We start from the raw sequence: 24,818 nt of genomic DNA on the forward strand, positions 1-24,818 counted from the left end.
GCAATTTTTTCAATCATTTTTTTTTCCAATAGAAACAGGACTACTCAGAACCACTCACAACTCACAATGACATACTCTTCCCAGGCAATTATTTAATGATTATTTAATAATAACAAAAAAGACATTACTTTTCAAGCAATATCAGTGACTGCTATATTTAAACAAATTTTGCCCATGTAATAGAAATATAGTTATTACTATATAAAAATACGAGTATTTCATGAGACCAGTCAGCTAGATCATTGCTTTTCAAATGTTAATGTGTATAGGAATCACTTCGAGATCTTGTTAAAAAGCAGGTTTGCATTCATTAGGTACGTCTGAGGTGAGACCTGATATTCTGTATTTAAAATAAGTTTCCAGAGGTGGAACAAGGTGATGGAACAGAAGCCTCCGCCAATCACATCTCTGCAATGACACCAATTTAACATGTATCTACACAGAAAAAAAAAATACCTTCATGAAAATAAAAAATCAGATGGTCACCTATAGTACCTGGTGTTAACTTTCTATCACTTAAAGCAATACGGAAGAGATAGAAAAAGAAATCTCCAATATTGAATGCTACCCCTTTCCCACACCCCAGTCAGGGTGGCCTGGTGCTGAGAGTGTCTAAGGGTACTGGGGGAGGGAGAGCACAGCAAATGTGAGGCAGGCACTCAACTCAGTGCTGTCCTGTTAGAGCAGAAAGGAAAACCAGACCAAACTCAGCTGATGCCAGCTCATGGAAGGAGCATTTAATCCAGCCCTAGCCAGAGGGGAATTGCTGATACCAGCAGTCAGAACTTGAGTTCCCACAAACATCACCACCAAGGGCTGGAGTGCTATGGGTTTCTAAATAAACTTGAAAGGCAGTATACATCATAAGGACTGCAACTTGTAGGTAAGCCCTAGTGCTGAAGGAGGCCCGGAGACAGTGGACTGGAGGTGGGGCACACAACACACTAAAATACCAGCCGAGAAAGCTAAGGGAGTGCTGGCATTACCCCTTCCCTAACCCCAATCTGCAAAGCTCACAGCTCTAAAAGAGATCCCTTCTTGTAGCTTGAAGAAAGGAGATGTAAGAGTGGGGAGGATTTTGTCTTGCATCTTGGATACCAGCTCAGTCACTGCAGAATAGGGCACTGGCCAGAGTTGTGAAGCCTCTGTTCTAGGCCTTAACTCCCAGACAACATTTCTAGACACGACTTGGGCTAGAAGGAAACCCACTGTCTTGAAGGAAAGGACCCAGTCCTGGCAGGATTTATTAGCTGCTAATTCAAGAGCCCTTGGGGCCTGAATAGTCAGCAGAAATTCCCAGATACTATGTCCAGGGCCTTGGGTGAACCTCTGAGACTTTCTGGCTTTACATACTAGCACAGCCACAGGGAAGGTAGACCACTAAGCAGGCTTATGGGATTCCCAATTCTAGGACTTGATTCTTGAACAGCATTTCTGGACCTGCCCTGGTGAGAGGGGGCTCACCACCCTGAAAGGGTGAGTCCTAGGCCAGGCAGCATTCACAAGCTGACTTAAGGGCCCTTGGGTTTTAAAAGGACATTTGTGGCATTATGACAGTACACTTAATGGCCTTGGGTGATGATAGCTACTGGGTAAGGCTGTTCTGCTTTTGGGAAGGAGAGGGAAGAGTAGGAAGGTCTGCATCTTGTGGTTTGAGTGCCAGCTCAGCTACAGTACAATAGAGCACCAGGTAGACTTGTAAGGTTTTTGACTTTAGTCCCTGACACACGGACGACACTTCTGGATCCACCTGGGGCCTAAGGAACCTTCCTGCCCTGAAGTGGAGGACACAGGTCTGGCTGGCTTAGCCACCAGCTTATTGTAGCGCACCCAGGCCTTGAGTGAACATAGGCAGTAGCATGGGAATAGTTAAAGCCAGCCTTGGGTAAAACCCAGTGTTGTGCTGGCATTGGATCTCACCACAGCACAATAATAGTGGTGGTGGCCACAGGGGTACTTGTGTCACTCCATTCCAAGCCTCACCTGGCTCAGAACAGAGGGAGAGACAGACTTTTTTTCTTTGGGAGAAAGTAAGGTAAGGGAACAAAAGTCTCTGCTTGATAATTCAGAGAACTCTCCCAGATCTTGTCCACGACCATCAAGGTGGTACTCCTATGAGTCTGAAAGAACCACAGTGTTACTGGGCTTGAGGTGGCCCCTAAAGCAGATACAGCTGAGATAATAACACCCAAGTTCTTTCAAATAGCTGGAAAGCTTTCCCAAGAAAGATGGCTACAAATAAGCCCAGACAGTGAAGACTACAATAAAAATCTCACACTTCAATGCCTAGAAATCAAATAACGCCTATCTGCATCAACACCATCCAGGAAAGCATGACTTCACCAAATGAACTAAATAAGAAACTAGGGATCAATCCTGGAGAAACAGAGATATGCGACTTTTCAGACAGATAATTCTATAGCAGAGAAATAATTCAGAATTATATCAGATACAGTCAACAAAAAATATTTAAATAATTAAAAAGAAGCAGAAATTCTGGAGCTGAAAAATACAATTGGCATACTGAAGAATGTATCAGAGTTCCTTAATAACAGAATAAATCAAGCAGAAGAAAGAATTTGTGAGCTTGAAGACAGGTGATTTGAAAGTACAATAGTGAGAAGAGACACAACAGAAAAAAAGAATAAAAGCAATGAAGCATGCCTACAGGATATAGAAAATAACTTCAAAAGCGAAAATGTTAGAGTCTTTGGTCTTAAAGATGAGGTAGAGAAAGATAAAGGGATAGGAAGTTTATTCAAAAAGATAATAACAGCGAAGTTCTTAAACCTAGAAAAAAAATGAATATCCAAGTACAAGAAGGTTATAGAACACCAAGGAGATTTAACCCAAAGAAGACTATCTCAAGGTATTTAGTAATGAAACTCCCAAAGGTCAAGGATAAAGAAAGGATCCTATAAGCAACAAGAGAAAAGAAACAAATAACAAACAATGGAGCTTCAATACATCTGGCAGCAGACTTTTCAGTGGAAACCTTACAGGCTAGGACAGAGTGGTATGACATATTTAAAGTGCTGAAGGAAAAAATACCTTAGAATGGTAATCTGGTAAAAATATCTTTCCAACATAAAGAAGAAATACAGACTTTCCCAGAAAAGCAAAAGTTGAGGGATTTCATCAACACCAGACCTGTCCTACAAGAAATGCTAAAGGAAGTACTTCAATCAAAAAGAAAAAGACATTAATGAGCAATAATTAATCACATGAAGGTGCAAAACTCACTGGCAATTCTAAGTACACAAAAAATAGATATAACACTGGAACTACAATGTGTAAACTATGCTTATCCTAATTAGAAAGACTAAACAATAAACCAATTCACAAATAATAACTACAACAAGGTTTCAAGACACAGACAGTACATATGATGTAAATAGAAACAACCAAATGTTTAAAAGTGGGGGGACAAATTTAAGGCATGAAATTTTTATTAGTTTTCTTTTGCTTGTGTGTTTGTTTATGCAAACAGTGCACAAAACAACCAGGAAACAACTAACAAGATGGCAGGAATAAGTCCTTCATTGTTAATAATAAAATCGACTGTAAATAGACTAAACCCCCCAGTCAAAAGACACAGACTGAATGGATGAAAAACAAGACTCATTGATCTGTTGCCTACAAGAAACATGCTTCACCTATAAAAACACACATAGACTGAAAATAATGGAATGGAAAAAAATATTCTATACCAATGGCAACCAAAAAGAGCAGAATTCACTATACTTAGACAAAATATATTTCAAGATGACAACTGTAAGTAGAGACAAAATAGGTCACTGTATAATGATTAAGGCATCAATTTGGCAAGAAGATATAACAATTTTAAACATATAAGCACCCAACATTGGAGTGTCCAATATATAAATCAAATATTATTAGAGCTAAACAGAGAGATAGATCAAATACAATAACAGGTGAGGATTTCAACACCTTATTTTCAGCATCTGACAGATCTTCCAGACAGAAAATCAACAAAGAAACATTGGACTTAATCTGCACTATAGACCAAATAGATCTAATAGATATTTACAGGACATTTTATCCAGTGGCTGTAGAATACACATTCTTTTCCTCAGCACATCAATTATTCTCAAGGATAGACCATATGTTAGGCCATAAAACAAGTCTTATAACATTCAAAAAACTATCAAGAACCTTCTCTGACCACAATGGAATAAAACTAGAAATAAATAACAAGAAGAATATTTGAAATGTTATAAATAAATGAAAAACAATGGGCTTCTAAATGACCAGTGGTCAATGAAGAAATTAAAAAGAAATTGAAACATTTCTTGAAACAAATGATAATGAGATAGTGGAAGCACAGTATACCAAAACCTATGGGATACAACAAAAGTAGTATTATTAGGGAAATTTATAGCTATAAATGGCTACATCAAAAAATAGAAAAAAACTTTAACAATCTAATGAATGGTCCATCTTAAAAAACTAGAAAAACAGGAACAAACCAAACCCAACATTAGTAGAAGAAAAAAATAATAGAGAGCAGATTAAAAAATTGAAATTGAAATAATGAAAAAAATACAATAGAATAATGAAACAAAAATTTGCCAAAAGACACATGAAAAAATGCTCATCATCACTGGCCAACAGAGAAATGCATATCAAAACCACAATGAGATACCATCTCACACCAGTTAGAATGACGATCATTAAAAAGTCAGGAAACAATAGGTGCTGGAGAGAATGTGGAGAAATAGCAACACTTTTACACTGTTTGTGGGACTGTAAACTAGTTCAACCATTGTGGAAGTCAGTGTGGCAATTCCTCAGGGATCTAGAACTAGAAATACCATTTGACCCAGGCATCCCATTACTGGGTATATACCCAAAGGATTATAAATCATGCTAGGTATTTTATTCTCTTTGAAGCAATTGTAAATGGGAGTTCACTCATGATTTGGCTCTCTGTTTGCATGTTATTGGTGTATAGGAATGCTTGTGATTTTTGCACATTGATTTTGTATCCTGAGACTTTGCTGAAGTTGCTTATCAGCTTAAGGAGATTTTGGGCTGAGGTGATGGGGTTTTCTAGATATACAGTCATGTCATCTGCAAACAGGGACAATTTGACTTCCTCTTTTCCTAATTGAATACCCTTTATTTCCTTCTCCTGCCTGATTGCCCTGGCCAGAACTTCCAACACTATGTTGAATAGGAGTGGTGAGAGAGGGCATCCCTGTCTTGTGCCAGTTTTCAAAGGGAATGCTTCCAGTTCTTTCCCATTCAGTATGATATTGGCTGTGGGTTTGTCATAGATAGCTCCTATTATTTTGAGATATGACCCATCAATACCTAATTTACTGAGAGTTTTTAGCATGAAGGGTTGTTGAATTTTGTCAAAGGCCTTTTCTGCATCTATTGAGATAATCATGTGGTTTTTGTCATTGGTTCCGTTTATATGCTGGATTACATTTATTGATTTGTGTCTATCAAACCAGCCTTGCATCCCAGGGATGAAGCCCACTTGATCATGGTGGATAAGTTTTTTGATGTGCTGCTGGATTCAGTTTACCAGTATTTTATTGAGGATTTTTGCATCAAGGTTCATTAGGGATATTGGTCTAAAATTCTCTTTTTTTGTTGTGTCTCTGCCAGGCTTTGGTATCAGCATGATGCTGGCCTCATAAAATGAGTTAGGGAGGATTCTCTCTTTTTCTATTGATTGGAATAGTTTCAGAAGGAATGGTACCAGCTCCTCCTTGTACCTCTGGTGGAATTCAGCTGTGAATCCTTATCATGCTACCTGACTTCAAACTATACTACAAGGCTACAGTAACCAAAACAACATGGTAATGGTACCAAAACAGAGATATAGACCAATGGAAAAGAACAGAGCCATCAGAAATAATGCCACATATCTACAACCATCTGATCTTTGACAAACCTGACAAAAACAAGAAATCGGGAAAGGATTCCCTATTTAATAAATGGTGCTGGGAAAACTGGCTAGCCATATGTAGAAAGCTGAAACTGGATCCCTTCCTTACACCTTATACAAAAATTAATTCAAGATGGATTAAAGACTTAAATGTTAGACCTAAAACCATAAAAACCCTAGAATAAAACCGAGGCAATACCATTCAGGACATAGACATGGGCAAGGACTTCATGTCTAAAACACCAAAAGCAACGGCAACAAAAGCCAAAATTGACAAATGGGATCTAATTAAACTCAAGAGCTTCTGCACAGCAAAAGAAACTACCATCAGAGTGAACAGGCAACCTACAGAATGGGAGAAAATTTTTGCAATCTACTCATCTGACAAAGGACTAATATTCAGAATCGACAATGAACTCAAACAAATTTACAAGAAAAAAACAAGCAACCCCATCAACAAGTGGGTGAAGGATATGAACAGACACTTCTCAAAAGAAGACATTTATGCAGCCAAAAGACACATGAAAAAATGTTCATCATCACTGGCCATCAGAGAAATGCAAATCAAAACCACAATGAGATACCATCTCACACCAGTTAGAATGACGATCATTAAAAAGTCAGGAAACAATAGGTGCTGGAGAGGATGTGGAGAAATAAGAAAGCTTTTACACTGTTGTTGGGACTGTAAACTAGTTCGACCACTGTGGAAGTCAGTGTGGTGATTCCTCAGGGATCTAGAACTAGAAATACCATTTGACCCAGCCATCCCATTACTGGGTATATGCCCAAACGATTATAAATCATGCTGCTATAAAGACACATGCACACATATGTTTATTGCAGCATTATTCACAATAGCAAAGACTTGGAACCAACCCAAATGTCCAACAATGATAGACTGGATTAAGAAAATGTGGCACATATACACCATGGAATACTATGCAGCCATAAAAAATGATGAGTTTGTGTCATTTGTAAGGACATGGATGAACATGGAATCCATCATTCTCATCAAACTATCACAAGGACAAAAAACCAAACACCGCATGTTCTCACTCATAGGTGGGAACTGAACAATGAGAACACATGGACACAGGGCGGGGAACATCACACACCAGGGTCTGTTGTGGGGTGGGGGGAGTGGGGAGGGATAGCATTAGGAGATATACCTAATGTTAAATGAAGAGTTAATGGGTGCAGCACACCAACATGGCACATGTATACTTATGTAACAAACCTGCATGTTGTGCACATGTACCCTAAAACTTAAAAGTATTTAAAAAAAAGCTAACTCTATTCACAAAAGCTAGAAATAGAATTAAATACCAAGGAATTACCTTAACCAAAGAAGTGAACAATCTCTAAAACAAAAATTATACAACACTGATGAAAGAAATTGTAAAGGACTCCAAAAAATGGGAAAATATTCATGATCATGGATTGGAAGAATCAATATTGTTAAAGTATCCATTCTATTCAAAGCAATCTACAGATTCAAGGAAATATTCAGGTCGGGCGCGGTGGTTCATGCCTGTAATCCCAGCAGCTTGGGAGGCCAAGGGGGGCGGATCACAAGGTCAAGAAATGGAGAACATCCTGGCCAACATGGTGAAACCCCGTCTCTACTAAAAAAACAATACAAAAATTAGCTGGGTGTGGTGGTGTGTGCCTGTAGTCCCAGATACCAGTGAGGCTGAGGAAGGAGAATCGCTTGCAACCGGGAGGCAGAGGTTGCGGTGAGCTGAGATCACGCCATGGCACTCCAGCCTGGCGACAGAGTGAGACTCTGTCTCAAAAAAATAAATAAATAAATTAATTAATTAATTAATTACCGAACGTATTCAAATACAAATATAATAAATATAAACCAGAAACTTCAAACCGTGTGTTTATGTATTACTAAGCCCTTATTTTAGGCACAATTAACTTGTGTTAAAATTCACTAGCAAAACATCATCTAATAAGTCTAAGCAAATTTGCCTTCAACTTCACATATAAAGTTCAAAGCATCACTTTAGTTAAAAGTTACTGTAAAAACAAAGACTTCAGCCATTTTCCTGGGCTTTATGCAAATTGTCTGACATTAAGGAGATTCATAACCTTAAGTCTTCAGACTACAGTATTTTCTTCAACTCAAAAACTTTGCTGTAAATTGTGCATAAAGCCCTAACACAGATTATTGAGGAAATTTAAATATATTTAATTAGTTACTATGCCTCCTTAAAGTGATAGGACATTGAACTATCATGTTAGAGGTCTCCTATTGAGTTCACTAACCCTAGAGATTATGGTAGAAGAGGTACACAGTGAACACTTTTGAAGCACAGTGAAAAAGACTGAACAAAAGGAAAATGTACAAAGACAACTGATAACAAAGATTCATGTGGTATGGGGAAAGACAGCAGCCACTGGGACTAATTTGCAGGGTTTTTTTCAGGCTAGGCGAATTATATAAAACACAGGACTTAATTATCTGTGTACATGTAAGCTTATATTTACAGTTTTCTGCTCTTGAAAATATGATCATACATGAAGGATGCTGAATTTAGCATTTCTTGTTGTTGTTAAAGAGAAGTAATTATCTCTTCTGGTCATGTTGCCTAAAAGCTTCCAACCTATATTTAACTTCCAGAGATTTGTATGTTTGGAGCTACTTATTGTTTTATATTTAAAATCAAAGTAGATGATTGTCCCTATATAGCTTTGTGAGTAAATAAATAAGTATAATGATACTGATATAAAGTTGATAGCCGTCCACATTATCCCCTTTCTTGTGTAGATTAATGATATTTGGAAGGAAATTAATTGAAGCATTTATCTCTATTTTTGTCTAAAAGGCAAATACACAAGGTGAACTAGTAATAGTAAAGATTTAGACACAAATGGATTGTGCTACATTTATTAAGGAAACAACTTGTTTTGTCATACACATCAAGGAAAGTGGATAGAAAGATTTCTTTATTCTGCCTTTTTTTTGAGAACTATTTGAAAGCTACTGAAAACTAGAATATTTTCAAGACACCAGCAACAGTACTCCTAAGAATGATCATTTGAAATCTAACTTGGATTACGCATATTCAGAAAAAATTTATTTCTCCATTTAAATATCCATATAACCATGAGTGTAAAAAACAAATGTAAATATTCCACCTGCAGCACTTTCACTCTAAAACCCATTTTCAACACTGTTGACAAAAAAATAACATAACGTGTTAGCCTAAGTCATATATTACAGAAGAATTCTGAATAGGTAGAATCAGAAAAGGAGTTTTCTTAAAGAGAAATCAGAACCTGTTCCAACTCTGCAGCCTCACTTGAATATGCTTGCAGAAGTTTACATGCACAGTAAAATTATATGATCAGAACATCTATCAGGTGAGGACATATTAGTACCTGGAAAATGCAATTGCCCTTGCAGGCCAGATTTTAAGGTGATTTTGATGCAATTGTCAATAACAGCAGACAAATCATTCCGACGAAACAGGATGTCATGCTAAAGAAAAAAGATCTACACATGTGAGTATGTCATTCATTTCTTGACAGAAAAATAATGAAATGGTCTCAAAATAGGAATACTGTTTATCACAAAAATAATTTCCCACGAACCCATGTAAAGAATTCAAAGTTCATTATCGCTTCTTTATATGTGCTACAAAACCAAATATCCATCTAAGGATTAATAATGATAACCATTGAATCATCATTATATTATCTTAAATATTTTTAAATTTCAAGTTCATATTTAAATATGCATCAATAATTACTAAAATTACTAATATCAGCTGTTAAGGTATCAATATAAAATACCTCACTGAAAATAATCCATGCTATTTTGGAGATTTAGTGATTCTTCATTTATTCTTACTTTCTGCCAAAGACCATGTTGGATACTTTCAAGATAGTACAAACATACATGATAGCCACCTAGCTTTTAAGCATACACATCATTGATTGCTGGCAAGAAGAGACAGAAAGAAAACATTTTTAAATTGGAGGATGAACGTTACTGAAGGGTGGGAGATAGTTTTCTTGGCAGGAGTCTTACCAGCCTGTAAGGAACAGTTGAATGATAAACAGTGTATCAGGACTACAAATGTGTTTCTGGTCTATGGTGTTTAAAACAACAATAACAGCAACAACAAAATATGATAGCTGAAAGATTAAATATATACAATTTAAAAATACAAAGTAGTCAACACTAAGAAATGTACCATTTTTCTCCCTTAGAAATTGGAAAACTTTTATACTATGTAATAATGATAATGAATACAAATTTGCACTTGCATAATTATAATTAGGCACTATCATTGCAAGAAAATCCAATACTATTCTCAGGCAAAACCCGTGTTTCTTTATGAAAATATTGGAGCAAGAAGATTAATATTTTATATGTAAGGCTTTAATGCAACGATGGAGCCCTAACACGCGATATTGCCAGCATTTTGGTGTTATTACTATTTTTATCCTATTGTACCAATGATTAATTAACCCAGGCCTACTTTCTCAAGCCAGGACGTTGAGGGTGATGAAACTCAGTGGACCACACTCAGCCAAAATTTTATATAGATAAGGAAGGGAGAAGAGAGCTCAGTGAGAAAGACAGAGACATCAGAGAATCAGAAATAGTCATGGGGCAATGTTGTGTTATTGGAGCTGTAATAGAATGATAAAGTAATACCAAAAAGCTTTGTTATACAGTAATCTGGATACACTATTTTCCCTGACTAGACTATTAAAGGGGGTATATTCAGGAAATTTGTTTATTTTTGTTCCCTAACATCCAATTTGAGAATATTTCATGAAGAATAGCAATTAAAACTGTGCCTTTTGTGTAGTAGGAGCTCAAATATTTCTTGATTTTCTTACTGATTCAGCCATAAATCCTCAGTTCAACATACAAGCACCTCTTAAGTACAATATTATGTAGTGTTGACTTATTACAATGCCATTTTTGTTTTGATTTTTTTTCATTTGTGTGTGTGTTACATATGAGTTCACTCATGAGAAGTGATTCATATGGGTCTGAGGAATACAGCTGTGAACAAACCAGACAAAAAGCCTTGACATCATTGTGAAAAAAAGCATACAATACACAAATGTACAAGTGAAACACATGGCAGGTGAAATGGTGATAAGTTCTATAAAGAAGACTAAAGCAGGAAAGGAGTAGAGAGTGCTGATGTTTTAAATGCAATAGTCAAAACAAGCCTCAATGATTTTGAAGTTGAAAAATGACTTGAAATTTGAGAGAGCTAGAGAGACAGCTATCTGGAGGGAAAACATTATAGGCACAGGAAGCAGAAGGTTGTCAACAACAGTATGAGATAAGGTGGTCTATCAAAACCATGAAAAGTTGATGTAATCACTTAGGGATTAAGTGTAAATAAGAGGCTCCAGGAATGATGCTTAGAGAACACCAAAATTTAAAAGGCTGAGAGATCAATTCCAGCACACGTGCTCCCTTTCTTTCTCCTCCCTCCTTGTTCTTTCTCCACTTAATTATCTGTGTGCTCTTATATACACTCAGGAATGAGAACTAGTAGAGCCAACTATATACTGTTGGCATTCTCCCAGTCATTAAGTGTCAAAAATAGCATACTGCCAATATTGCTCTAACTATCCTGAGTTGAGTGTTTTGCCGTGTGCGTTATTTACACCACTGTGGCCTTTCTCCCCTTCATTTTAGATTCTGGCTAACAGATTTGATTATAAGTTTAAAGCAATAGTATCAGGTCTGTCCTGAGAAAAATATTGCCAAGGTGAATATTAAAATATAAGTTTTATGGTGACTAGAGTTACCTTTACGCAAATGGTGGAAAAAAACAGGGTAAAAAATTGCAAGTAAACAAAGACTGGGAAAGCCCTTTGATATTATGAAATGTATCACAAACTACTTCAACTTGGGAAGACTGATCAAAATAACGTGAAGGAAACTATGGCCAGATACATTTCATGATTTCAGAGGATTTAAAGAGAACAGAAAAGTAGATGTCAATGTAATATTTCTGGACACTTCTCCGTAGAGGCTTTGCTGAAAAGGCTCTGACTAATTCAGTTAGTGCTCCCATTTGCAGAAATGCAGTCCACAGGCATATCTATAATGTGTTCTTTCTTTTGGTTGGCCATAAAGCAACACTTTTTAATGGAAATTTTACTAGTTATTAAAGAACCCCCCTCTTCCAGTCCAGTCCATTATGTCTTTTGAGGTTGAATTTACTTGAAATTTGTCTCAAAGAGTGTTTAGATATTAAAGACTATTTAATCAAAACTCCCTGTTTTACAGATAATGAAATGAGGTCTAGGGAGGAGCAATAACTTGCTGAAAGTCAGTACATCAATTGGATGACATATCTGGCACTTTAACTTCTGTCTTCAGACTTTCTCTTCATGTGAAAAATTAGTAATAAGTAAATACAAAGCAAACAAGACTATAAAGTTCTTCCTCCTTCGCCTTTTAAACTCATAGCACATTTCCCTCTTCTAGAATATTCAGATGTATATTTTATACAAAGAATAATGCAAGACCTCTGTAATTTTCCTTTAGCTATTTGCCAGATTAGACACTATTACGCACTTTGAGCAAAGAAACCATGTCTAACTTATCTTTCAATATTGCTATGACACTTAAAAATATTTCACATATTGCGAGAACCCACAGAATATCAACTGAAAGTTGATCAAGTGAAAGGAGTCACTTCTTGACATGTACAAAAATGAACCACACATATGAACCTTATGGTTTATTTTCCATTAAGTAATACCTGCTATCATTTACTTAGTGTTGAGTACTGTGCTAAGAAATTCACCACATCCATATTTTACTTTATCTTCACAACAACATAATGAGATAGGAGTTATTACTATCCTCATTTTATAGGTGAGGGAATTGAGGGTCAAGCAAAAATTTGCAACTTGCCATGATTATATAGCTAGTAAGATGTATGAAGCAGAGACTAGAATGTGGGCCTGGCTGATTTCAAATCTTGGGATTTTCTTAGATATTATACTGTACTTCCTCCTAATTAAAAAATAATAAAAAAAACAATAAGGAGATCTAGACTGAAAATTACCCTGGCTTGTACCAAAATCTAAATGGGACAATAGAAAAATGAAATTTTCCATATGATTTCTTGGGACTTATTACTCAACATTTTTCACTGTTTCTGGATTTTAGAAACGAATACAAAGATTTTGGCTGAAGACTGAAAGAAGTGTAGAAGTCTAACCCAAACGGTGATTCCACCAGCATTTACAAAAATTAAGAGTAAATCTGTTGGCCCACTAATGGTAGTAAATGAAATCTTTGGGAATGATTTCAGTGATGTATATGACAAAAGATATCTGAACTTTACTGCTTTTATGTTATATAGCAGCATATTTTTACAATTTAATTTCTTTTAACGAGACCTACTCCTATACAGCTACACTTAATAATGGCCACTAATGAGAACCCACAGTATGTTTAGTCTTTAGTCCTTATAACAGGCATGCAAGAATGCATTAGAATCGTTACTTTGCAAGACTATAATTGTCATAAAATTCTTGTTAGCCGAAGAGGACATTTAACCGGCAGACTGTATGTTTCTGACAGTTTCCAAAGATTTCAGACAAAGGCAGAAAAAGGAGCTTACAAATGTCAGTGACTTGGGCTAGGACTGTTTTTCACACCTTGTGTGTAATCATGTCTTATTTAATCACTTTTGTCTTATTCAATCACTTTAGCAAACTTTTTTTAAATTAATGTGCTTCTAAAAATGCATTTGAGGATCTTTGTCAAATAAACTACTTTAGAAATTGTACCTCCACAGTTTTCTAAAATTGTGTCCACTTGTCCTTCTAGAATTTCCTGTCTGTAATTTTAGAGAACTCTATTTTTTCTGAGATCTTCATTGCATTCATATACTATTTCTGCATTAAAAACGAGGGACTGACATCACCTTCAAAAATTCTTGCAGGAGCAGAAGATAGGTATGAAGATGTATCTAACACTTTGGTCTATCAAAGGAATTCATGGCACCACATCTTGGGAAAACAGCTTCCTTGGGGAATATTCCATATGTGAATAATAATGTGAATCTTTGTATTATTGTCCGTGAAAGTAGCATTTGTTTGAATAAAAGAAAATTCTACTGTAGTATGACATCCACATGGAATTCAAATGATTAAACACATATTGTTGGTCCCTTCAATATTGTATTACTTTTTTGCCCTCCATACTATGCTCCCGCCAAAAAAAGAAAGACATTGCAAATAACACTATTCAGTGTTAAATCTTGTCTATAAGCTTGTAAAATCTTGAGTGCAAAATGTAAGTTACTTCCTGTAGTATTCTTACTGTCAATATGAAAATATATTTGAAAAAAAAGTTCTACCTAATAACACAGAGATATTATGTACTGTTTTTCTCTGTCTAAACAACCTCATTCAAGCTTAGGAAAACTTCTGCTAACATGGTTTAAAATTTCTCTCTCTTTTGCTTTCTCTCTCTCTCTCTCTTCCTTTTTCTCTTGCTCTCTCCCTGTTGCTCTCGTTCTTGTTCCTTCCTCTTTTTGATAGGTTCAATATTCTAATCACTGATTAGTACACCAAGCAGCCTAATAAATATCTTTGATGGGAATTTAATGAGAAAAAGAAGTCCTCATAAATTTCAAGTGAAGTTTTACCAAAACACTGAATACATTACACTCAGCTTATAATAGAATGGAGGCTAATTTTTAAAAATTAGGAGGCCTAAATTAGGATTTTGGCTCTGCAAATTACAAGTCATATTGTCTTTCACAGTTCTTCATGCTCCAGATTTTATCTGTAGAATTTAAAAAAAACTTGCCCATATTTCTAGGTTGTTCTGAATCTTATATAAAATTCGGGATATAAAAATGAATTTAAAACTGTCAAGTAAAATACTTGAGTAAGGAAATTAGAGAAATATTAGTATTTCTCTAATTTGAGTCTCACAAAATAGTGAGAGTTGTAAATTCTAAATAATTTTAAGGCAATACAGTTTGATTATCTTCAAAGGTGGGAAGTAATTCCCACTAGGTTCATGCCTTACTGACTGATTCAATAAATACTTAAGAATAAGTTAAAATTCACATCTCACTTGGGAAATGTTTCAGGCCATTGAAATATTTTTTTCTTTTAAATCTCAATTTGAGCTGTCCAACACAGTATCTACTTGCCCCATGTGGTTATTTATATTAACATTAAAATTAATTAAAATTAAAATTCAGTTCCTCAGTGTGCTAGCCACATTTCTAGTGGTCAATATCCACATGTGGCTTGTGCCTACTACATTTCACACTACTGATATGTAGACCTTTCCCATTGTCACAAAGTTCTATTGGACAGGACTACTAGATAGAGGGAAGGTGTCATTTGAGTTGGAGCTTGAAAAATTAATGACAGTTTACCCGTCAAAGAAACACATGCACATAGGTCAGCATAAGGCTGTGGTGTGTGTGTGTGTGTGTGTGTGTGTGTGTGTGTGTGTGTGTTTGGAGGAGGGTGTTCCATTGAATAGCTTTAGTCTAAATAGTCTTAGTACCCCCCCAAACCTTGTTTTTTTACTTTAGCAAAACTTTCATTTATAAATATCACATATCTTTTATAAACCGGTATTACAAAGTTAAAACTTAACCCAGATGTATTCTATTTATCATGCTTTAGAGAAAATGGTGTATTAAGTAGTAGGCTTTTTTTTTTTTTTTTTTTTTTTTTTTTTGAGGCAGAGTCTCGCTCTGTTGACTAGGCTGGAGTGCAGTGGCACGATCTGGGCTCACTGCAAGCTCCGCCTCCTGGGTTCACGCCATTCTCCTGCCTCAGCCTCCCGAGTAGCTGGGACTACAGGTGCCCGCCACCACACCCAGCTAATTTTTTGTTTTTTTTTTTAGTAGAGGCGGGGTTTCACTGTGTTAGCCAGGATGCTTTCGATCTCCTGACCTCCTCCCAAAGCGCTGGGATTACAGGCGTGAGCCACCATGCCCGGCCTAGTAGTAGGCTTTAATAGCACCACATAAACTGATGATACGATTCACATTTTTCATTCCTTTGTAATTTTTAAACTTATATTGAAGCTGAGTCACAGTCCATCAGAGTTTCACAGAATATTAATGATCACTAGTTTAAAACCCCTATTCTCCAAGAGAAGAGACTAAGGCTCAAAATGAAGGTCTTGCCAACAAAATGTGGACTTTAGTGACAAAGTCCGTTGTAATTTTACTAGTAAGACAAGAAATGGTAATACTTGAGGTTTCTCCCAATTTGCTATCAATTACTAATATCCTTATTCTTATGTTTTCCCCATATAAAACCAGACACATTTTATTATTAGATGCATGTAAAGATATTACCTCTAGCATGCTGATGATGAAGTCTATAGGCTTTTTATCAAATACATTATTTTTATTAGGTTGGTGCAAAACTAATTGGGGTTTGGCATTACTTTCCATGGCAAAAACCGCAGTGATTTTTGCACCAACCTAATATTACTCTCTGGATATCCAAATAGGCAGAACATTTTGAAGAGACCTAATGAAATTTAATAGCAATTTGCAAATTTACCCATGTTTTGGGAAAATTTAGAATTATTAAGTTAGAAAAAGTAGAAATCTATCTATACCCTATTTCTAAATGTAGAAAAGGTATTGATTTTTCAAGACTCAGGTAAAAATTCAACCTTCCAAATCATTAACACATTTAATACATTTTTAAGGTTTATCATTCATTAGGCACAATGCTAGATTCTAGCTACACATACCTAGAGTAAAATTTGATTATAGTCTTATGGATAAATAGATATGCAAAGAGATCAATAAAATTGTCAGTAAGAAACATACATTTATTAATTAAATACTATGTATAAGGTACACAATGTGGTAATTGCAATACTGGAGGAATGGACAAGTTTCCGTGGAAACCCAGAGAAAAGATCACCTAATTAATATTTCTCTATGTTTCTATAAATGCCATTTATTGCTTTGTTATGTCACTTACATTTTTATATTCTTCACTCTTCAGTGATTTGTATATGAATTTATCTTCTTTAATAACTTATATGAAACTGATGGACAAGATATTATATTAGACCACAGAGCTTAGTATTCTGTTACGTACATGGTAGGTACTTCGTAAATGCTGCCTGAATATTTTTTAGTAGTAAGAATAAGCTATGCAAGGTGCAATGCACGTTTGATTATAAATGGACTTTCATTGGCTTACATTGATTTTTGAAAATAAATAAAACATTCTGAAAATATTGCAAAACAACATTTTTTTTTCTTATTAGCAAAAAAAGAAACATTTTTAACAGTCCATAAGAATATTTGATTAAAGCTGCTTTTGGTTTTGAGGACTTTACTTCTCTCAGAAAGAATGATGATCCTGTAAATAGATTTTATGCTTCTTGAAGTAAGACTGTTACCCAACCATATGTTTCTCTTTCTTTCTTGTCAGTAGGGATACAGTTGCCATGGTAACTGAGTTATGTAGAATGTAACAGAGCAATATTTGTTGACAGTTTCTAGTCAGATTACTGGCCAACCAGGCTCTTAGAGAAAAAAAGACAGTGCATATTACCAAAAATGTTCTCCTTAGTTTAAGTCAAACATATTCCCTATCCAAAATGTCATTGCCATAGAAGTCCACTTATCTTTATGCAGGGGGGTATTTAAAAAATAATTGTGCTTGTCTTATATGGGGTGATTTCTCTGATGCAATATGATGTGCAAAGCCTTATTTATGGTGAGGAGCTTCAAAAAGTTACTTTTGAATTATTTTATCTAAGTAAGCACATTGTGTAGAAGTAATGTTATGGGTAAGAAGAGCTAAAAGGGCATTTACCATAATGATGATTTCTTTCTCTCAGAAATATTTTTAAAATGATTACAACATAGGAGATGTTTGGAAACTTACTTCATTTGTTGTGACCTAAATTATTTCTAACCAAAATTAAACACATTGTCCCATGGATGAAGAGAAAGACAAAAAAAAAAAAAAAAAACATCTAAGTTGACTGCAGCTGCTCTGGAAATTTTCTTTTGGCAGACTGCAGTATGTCAGAAGATCATCTGAGTTATGTTTAGTGATACATGTATGTGTATTTCAAAAACTTACTTGCCATATAAAACTTATTTGCTCTCAGAGGCAAAGAAAAACATAAGCTGAAGGGATAGCTCCCAATGTAAGCTACATTATTACATAAATGGCTTTCTAGTCTAGGCTATGGAAAAGGTAGATGGTCTCAGATAAGGAAGGTGAAATGTGGGGCGAAGATCGCAAAAGTTCTAAAGAGAAAATCAGGCAAGACCAACTGATAAAGAAAACAGTGAGGCTAGTGGCTCCTGATTCTTTCTCCAGCTAATTGGACTCCACATACACACCAAGAAGACCCAGTAAGAACACCACCAGCTGGCAACGAATCAGTCATTTGACATTTTCAGTGTTGGGTACAGGTCTGTTTACCCCTCCGTAAATAGAAATGCGTTAACCTCCCCAAGCTCTTCTCTACATCTCATCAACTCCCTCTAGCTCTATCTGTCTAAGGGGATCTGCTTGAAAGATTTCAGGAAGAGCCTCTAGAGCAAAATTCCTTAAAGTTAGGGTATTCAGAAAGTCCTTGAAATTGAATTAAAAAACACATTTTTATTTTCATTAACCTTTCATAGAAATTAAGCACTTCTTCCAATTAACGAATGCTGCTAACAGTCCACAGTGTTATTATCAGAACCTTAACTTGGTCACCAATAGAAATCATAGATACTATTTTACATAACATTACAGCTTTTGCCAATATCACTAAAAGCATTACTTTGAAATTGTGGTAGTTATAAGGCCCACTCCTGGATATTTTTACTTAATGTATTAATAATTCACTGCATATATTATCATGATACAATTTATGTTATACAATATTTTTATATCTTCATTTCAGTATAATTGGTTTGTCATCCTTTGTATTTTATTTTATGCATTTAAAAATATTATTGTGAAGGGGTCTGTAGATTTCACCAAAGTGTCAAGGAGATGAGTACCATGACAAGTTTAATCACCTCTGCTATAGAGGGAAAGGAAGAAGTCAGTAATTGTTTTCATGCAGCTTAAGTATTCACTGTTTAGAGTAGGCAATTATTTTACTCTGCAAATAAAGTAAAATTTGCTTTATGCTTCAAAAATTTGTCTGACGGAAAAGAAACACTTAAAGCATCTCTTTTAAAATACAGAATCTTGGGCTCGTCCCTAGACTTACTGAATCAGAGGGAGTAACTTGGCAATTTTTACTTTAAGTAGCACAAATCTGTGCTTTTATCTTAGGAAAAATTGAGGAAAGACTGAATTAGAGGAACTATGAATGACTGAAAAGAGGAATTCAGTGGGAGGTCAAACAACTAGGTGACTGGACTTTTAAAACTAGAGTACCTCATGTTGTCACTCATAGGTGGGAGTTGAACAGTGAGAACACATGGACACAGGGCGGGGAACATTACACACTGGAGACTGTCGGCGGGTGGGGAGCTGGGGGAAAGATAGCATTAGGAGAAATACCTAATGTAAATGGCGAGTTGATGAGTTGCAGCAAACCAACATGGCACATGTATACCTAAGTAACAAACTTGCACATTGTGCACATGTACCCTAGAACTTAAAAGTATAATTAAAAAAAAAGAAAAAAAGCTAGAGTAATCACCATGGCTCTGCTAGCAGAGGAGGGGTGCTGATAGGCTTAAGGAAGTTGTTCATAAAGTCTGGTCTTCAGACCAGCAGCAGCCCCGCCTGGAAACTTTATTAGAGCCTGGGCCACAACGCAGGCTCCCTTCCTTACTAAAGAATCACATTGGATGAATATCTAAGGCCCACTTAAGTGACATCCTCTGGTGGTAGGACCTAGTAATCTGTGCTTTAAGAAGCCCACCAGGTGATTCTGACTCTGGCTTGTATTTGAGACACAGTGAACTTAGTAATGAATTTTGTACCATACTATGGAGTTTGCTCTTTTCCCAGTGGGACAGTAGCTTTTAAACTGTTTTTGACATTGACCTAAAATAGCAAATACATATTACATTGTGACTTAATACACGTATAAATATTTCTATATTCACATATGGGTATATATATATTTATTTATTATAGAAACATTTCCCAAGAAAGTATCTACCTCTGATATATATGAGCACCCTGAAATACTCTCTTCTATTGTTTAAATTGATGGTAGTTACCCACTAAATAAAATCACTACCCCTTAAAGGGTCAAAATGCCTGTTTGGAAATCACTACAGTAAATAATAAATAAGCACTAAAAGTATTAAGCAAAAGAGTAAAAAGACAAGCTTTGCATTTTAAAAGATACAATCTATGACAAGCAGGGATTGAATGTGAGGGTGAGACATTTAGAAGCAAAGAGTTCAATTTAGAGACGATTGCCATAATTTTAGAGAGAGATGATGGTCTTTGATAGTGGCAGTGGGGATGGAGAGAAATGTACATGTTTGATAAATATTTAGTAGATTAGGCAGACATTAGTTATTCATCCTTTGTGATCCCATAGTGAGGGAGAGGAACAGATAATGATGTCTCTGATTCATAATTAATTAATTAATTAGATGTCTCCACCTTCCTGAAATGGTTACATAATGATTATTCACTTCCTCCCTTCAGTTCTGTTTTGAAGGATCAGAACTCCAGTGAAGACTGACCAATGTTGGAGTTTTTTCAGACTATTCAGGGAACAGTTATCTAGATCTTCAGGTCTCTTCTCTCTTTGATGTGAAGAAAGGGGAGACTTGATTCTGCCCCTAGGATTTGTAATCATTTAATGGCTTATTTCTCCCATTTTTTTTAATCTTCTGAGCTCAGTTTTCTATTTCCAGCATGACTAGAGAAGGGATGCTCTTATAGTTAGGTCAACCTTTTTTGAGTTTAGGACAATCTGCTTTTGAGAAGTATTCATGACATCTACAAAGCTACCACTGAATGCCATGTTTTGGCATTCAAGGCTCTCTGTCATCTAAACTTATATTATCTATATAGCTTTTCCTCTCTTTCTTTCTTTTGATTTCTGCTTAATGTAAAACTTCAATTCCAGAGAGGCTTGTTTCTTCATGCTCTCTGGAACATATACTCATTCACACAGCTCTGCCATTTTCATTGCAAGGTTTTCTTTATAATTCCTTCCACAGTTATCCAGTCTCTATTTTTATGGCACAGCTTAAGGCCTATATTCTCTAGAGAGTCTACAGTGAACTCACTCTTATTTGCAGAAAATGTAGTATCTACTGTTGGCCTTAATCATTTTTACCTTTCAGTCATGCACCACCTTTTATGGGCATTTTTAACTTATTGATATGATTAAAAACCATGAGATAAAGTTTCTTGTATGACTCTTTCATAGATTGATTGCATCATCCAGTCAAGTCAAAACCCCACATTTAGACTCAGTTTCCTCATGTGTAACATATTGAACTACATAGTATCTACGGCCAGTCTTGCTTTACATTTTTATGGTTATTTATTTATACTCCTATCATCACCCAGAAAGGCACATGTGGCCCTATAACAAGTATCTAGAGGGATATATAGACACATATTCACATACGCACAACATCAAATAAGTTAATCATAGAAGATAAAAGGTATAGGTTTAAAAAAGCAGTGTGAAATAAACCAGGACTGAGGCTAATAAAAATTATGGGCTACAAATTATTCTATATACTTATTACTAGCAGACCGTCAACTTTGCTCTTATACTTTCTAGCAACAAGAGTGAACTGTGTTCACTTCCTGGATGATGAGACCCATACTCCAAACCTCAGCCTCATGCAATATTCCCTTGTAACACACCTGCACATTTACTCCCTGTATCTAAAATAAAACTTGAAATTTTAAAAAAGTGAACAGAGAAACTTGATTAAATACACAGTGCAGAGAATTGAAACCAAGACTCAGGAAAGGCAAAACTTTCTAATGCTAAAATCAAGATTAAATTTCTCTAGAAGGTTTTGTAATGTACTAAATGTTACCTGCAACATCCTTATAATACACTGAGTGATGAGTTTCATAAGGACTTTTCCTATAGCATTCCTCAAAATAGACAGATGGAGTTACAATGAATAGTTTACAAAAAGCAATGCAGTCACTGGTACAGATAGAAAAGGAGAGAGGGGGAAAGAATAAAATAGGGTCTAGGCAAATAGCTCTCATTTAATTCAAGGCTAGATTTTAGGTAATCTAGACCTATAAATGAATATACTGCATCCATATTCTCCAAATACTCCTCAACAAATAGTTTACTGAGCGAAACTTTTGATAGATAATGGTATCAGTGAATGTGAAGTCCTTTATATTACCTAGGGTATCAATCAGGGATTTTCAGGGAAGCAGAACGAATAGAACACACACACACAAGCACACGCACACACACACACGTATAGACATACAGATACAGGTGAATTCTAAAAATTTCTGTAAAATTTTGATTTTTTTTGATATTTTGATAGACATCGTGTTAAATGAATCTGTAGATTGCTTTAGACAATACAGATATCTTAACAATATTAAATCTTCTGATCCTGAACAACGGATATCTTACCACTTGTTTGCCTTCTTTATTCTTTTTCCGCAATGCTTTGTAGTTTTCAGTCCTTACCCACCTTTGTTAGATTTATTTCTAATTATTTTATCATTTGTGATGCTATTGTAAATGAAATCATTTTCTTAATTTCTATTTCAGATTGTTCATTGATAGCGTATGAAATCACAGCTAATTTTTGTGTGTTGATTTTGTATCCTGTACATTTGCTGAAATTGTTTTTCAGTTATAACAAATTTTTGTAGAATTTTAAGGGTTTTCTACATATAAGATCATATAATCTGTAAACAGAGATCACTTTAATTGTTCCTTTCCAATTTGGATGCCTTCTTTTTTTTATAATTTCAACTTTTATTTCATATATGGGGTACATGTGCAGGTTAGTTACATGGGAATATTGTGTGATGCTGAGTTTGGAGTACAAAACCTATCTCCCTGGTAGTGAGCATAGTACCTCATTAGTAGGTATGCTGTTTTTTTTTTAACCCACCATCCCTCTACCTTTCAGTAATTCACAGTGTCTAGTGTTCTCATATTTATGTCCACATGTGCTCAATGCTTAGCTCCCACTTATAAGTGAGAACATGCAGTGCTTGGTTTTCTGTTCTTGTATTAATTTGCTTAGGTTTATGGCCTCAAGTTCTATCCATGTTGCTGCAAAGGAAATTATTTCATTATTTTTAGGTTTGCATAGTATTATTTTTCTTGCCTAATTGCTCTGGCTTGTACTTCTAATGTGAAGTTGAATAGAATTGTTAAAAGTAGGCATGCTTGTCTTCATCTGGAACCTAAGGGAAACACTCTCAGTCTTTCACCATTGTGTATGTTGTTGTTAGCTCTGAGCTTTTTATAAATGCCTTTTATTATGTTGAGATAGTTACATTTGATTCTTAATTTTAAAAATTTTTTATCATGAAAAGATGTTGAATATTTTCAAATGCTTTCTATGCATCAATTGAGATAATCATGTGGTTCTTGTCCTTCATTCTGTTAAGGTGGTGTCTTGCATTGATTAATTTTCATATGTTGAACCATGCATACATTCCAATAAGTCCTACTTTGTCATAGTGCATAATCCTTGTAATGTGCTGCTGAATTCCACTTGCTAGTATTTCACTGAGGATTTCTGCATCAATATTCATCTGGCATATTGGCTGTAGTTTTTGTTTTTTTATTTTTGTAGTGTCTGTCTGGCTTTGGTATCAGAGTATTCTGGCCTCATAAAATCAGTTTGGAAATGTTTCCTCCACTTCAGATTGTGAAAGAATTCAGGAGGATTTATGTTAATTTTTCTTTAAATGTTTAGTGTGATTCTCCATTGAAGCCATCTGGTTTGGGGCTTTCTTTTTGTTGAGGGGATTTGATTACCGAATTCAATCTCCTTAACTGTTGTTTGCTGTTCATGTTTTTTTGTTACTTATTGATACAGTCTTGGCAGATTGTGTATTGGTAGGAATTCGTTCATTTCTTCTAGGTTATCCAATTTGTTAGCATTCAATTGTTCATAGTATTCTTATAACACTTGTTATTTCTGTGATATTAATTGTAAAGTTCTCTTTTTTATTTCTGATTTCAGTTGAATTTTCTCTTAGTTTATCTAGCAAAAACTTTGTTTTATTGCTCTTTAATAAAACAAACTCTTAGTTTTATTAACTTTTCCATTATTTTTTCTATTCTGTTTCTTTTATGTCTTCTCTCATCTTTATTATCTCTTTCCTTCTGCCAGCTTTGAGTTTAGTTTATTTTTTCTTTTCTAGTTTTTGTGGTATAAAATTAGGTTGTTGATTTGAGGATTATTTTATGTTTACATTTGCATCTAAAAACTTCCCTCTTAGCACTGCTTTCACTGCATACCATATTTTTTTACAAAAAATTTAATTGGCAAATGCAACTTTTATATATTTATTATATACAACATGATGTTTTGAAATATGTATACATTGAGGAAGGACTCAATCAAGCTAATTAACATATACATTACCAGTTGGAATTAGATTGCAGCTCCCACTCAGACAGAGCAGTGTGTGGAGACTCATATTGTGAACTTTTGCTCCAGAAGTACTGCAGGAATAAACCAGGAAAGCCAAGAGAACTCACAGACGGTCTGAAGAAAGTGGATTGCTCCTGCAGCACCTGGGAGACAGCCCAAATACTACTGTGAGTGCCCAAGCTGTGAAAATGGGAAAGGGGGAGTGTCCGCCCCCGAACCCACACCCTCAATGGGGAAACTGAAAGTCTAGATCACAGGAGAAGGATCTGACCTTACCTGGAGCTGAGTCAATTTAGAGAACCAAGCAAAATACAGGGGTAGAG

This window comes from Gorilla gorilla, chromosome X (genome assembly GCF_029281585.2).
Source record: "Gorilla gorilla gorilla isolate KB3781 chromosome X, NHGRI_mGorGor1-v2.1_pri, whole genome shotgun sequence".
Taxonomy (NCBI): Eukaryota; Metazoa; Chordata; class Mammalia; order Primates; family Hominidae; genus Gorilla; species Gorilla gorilla.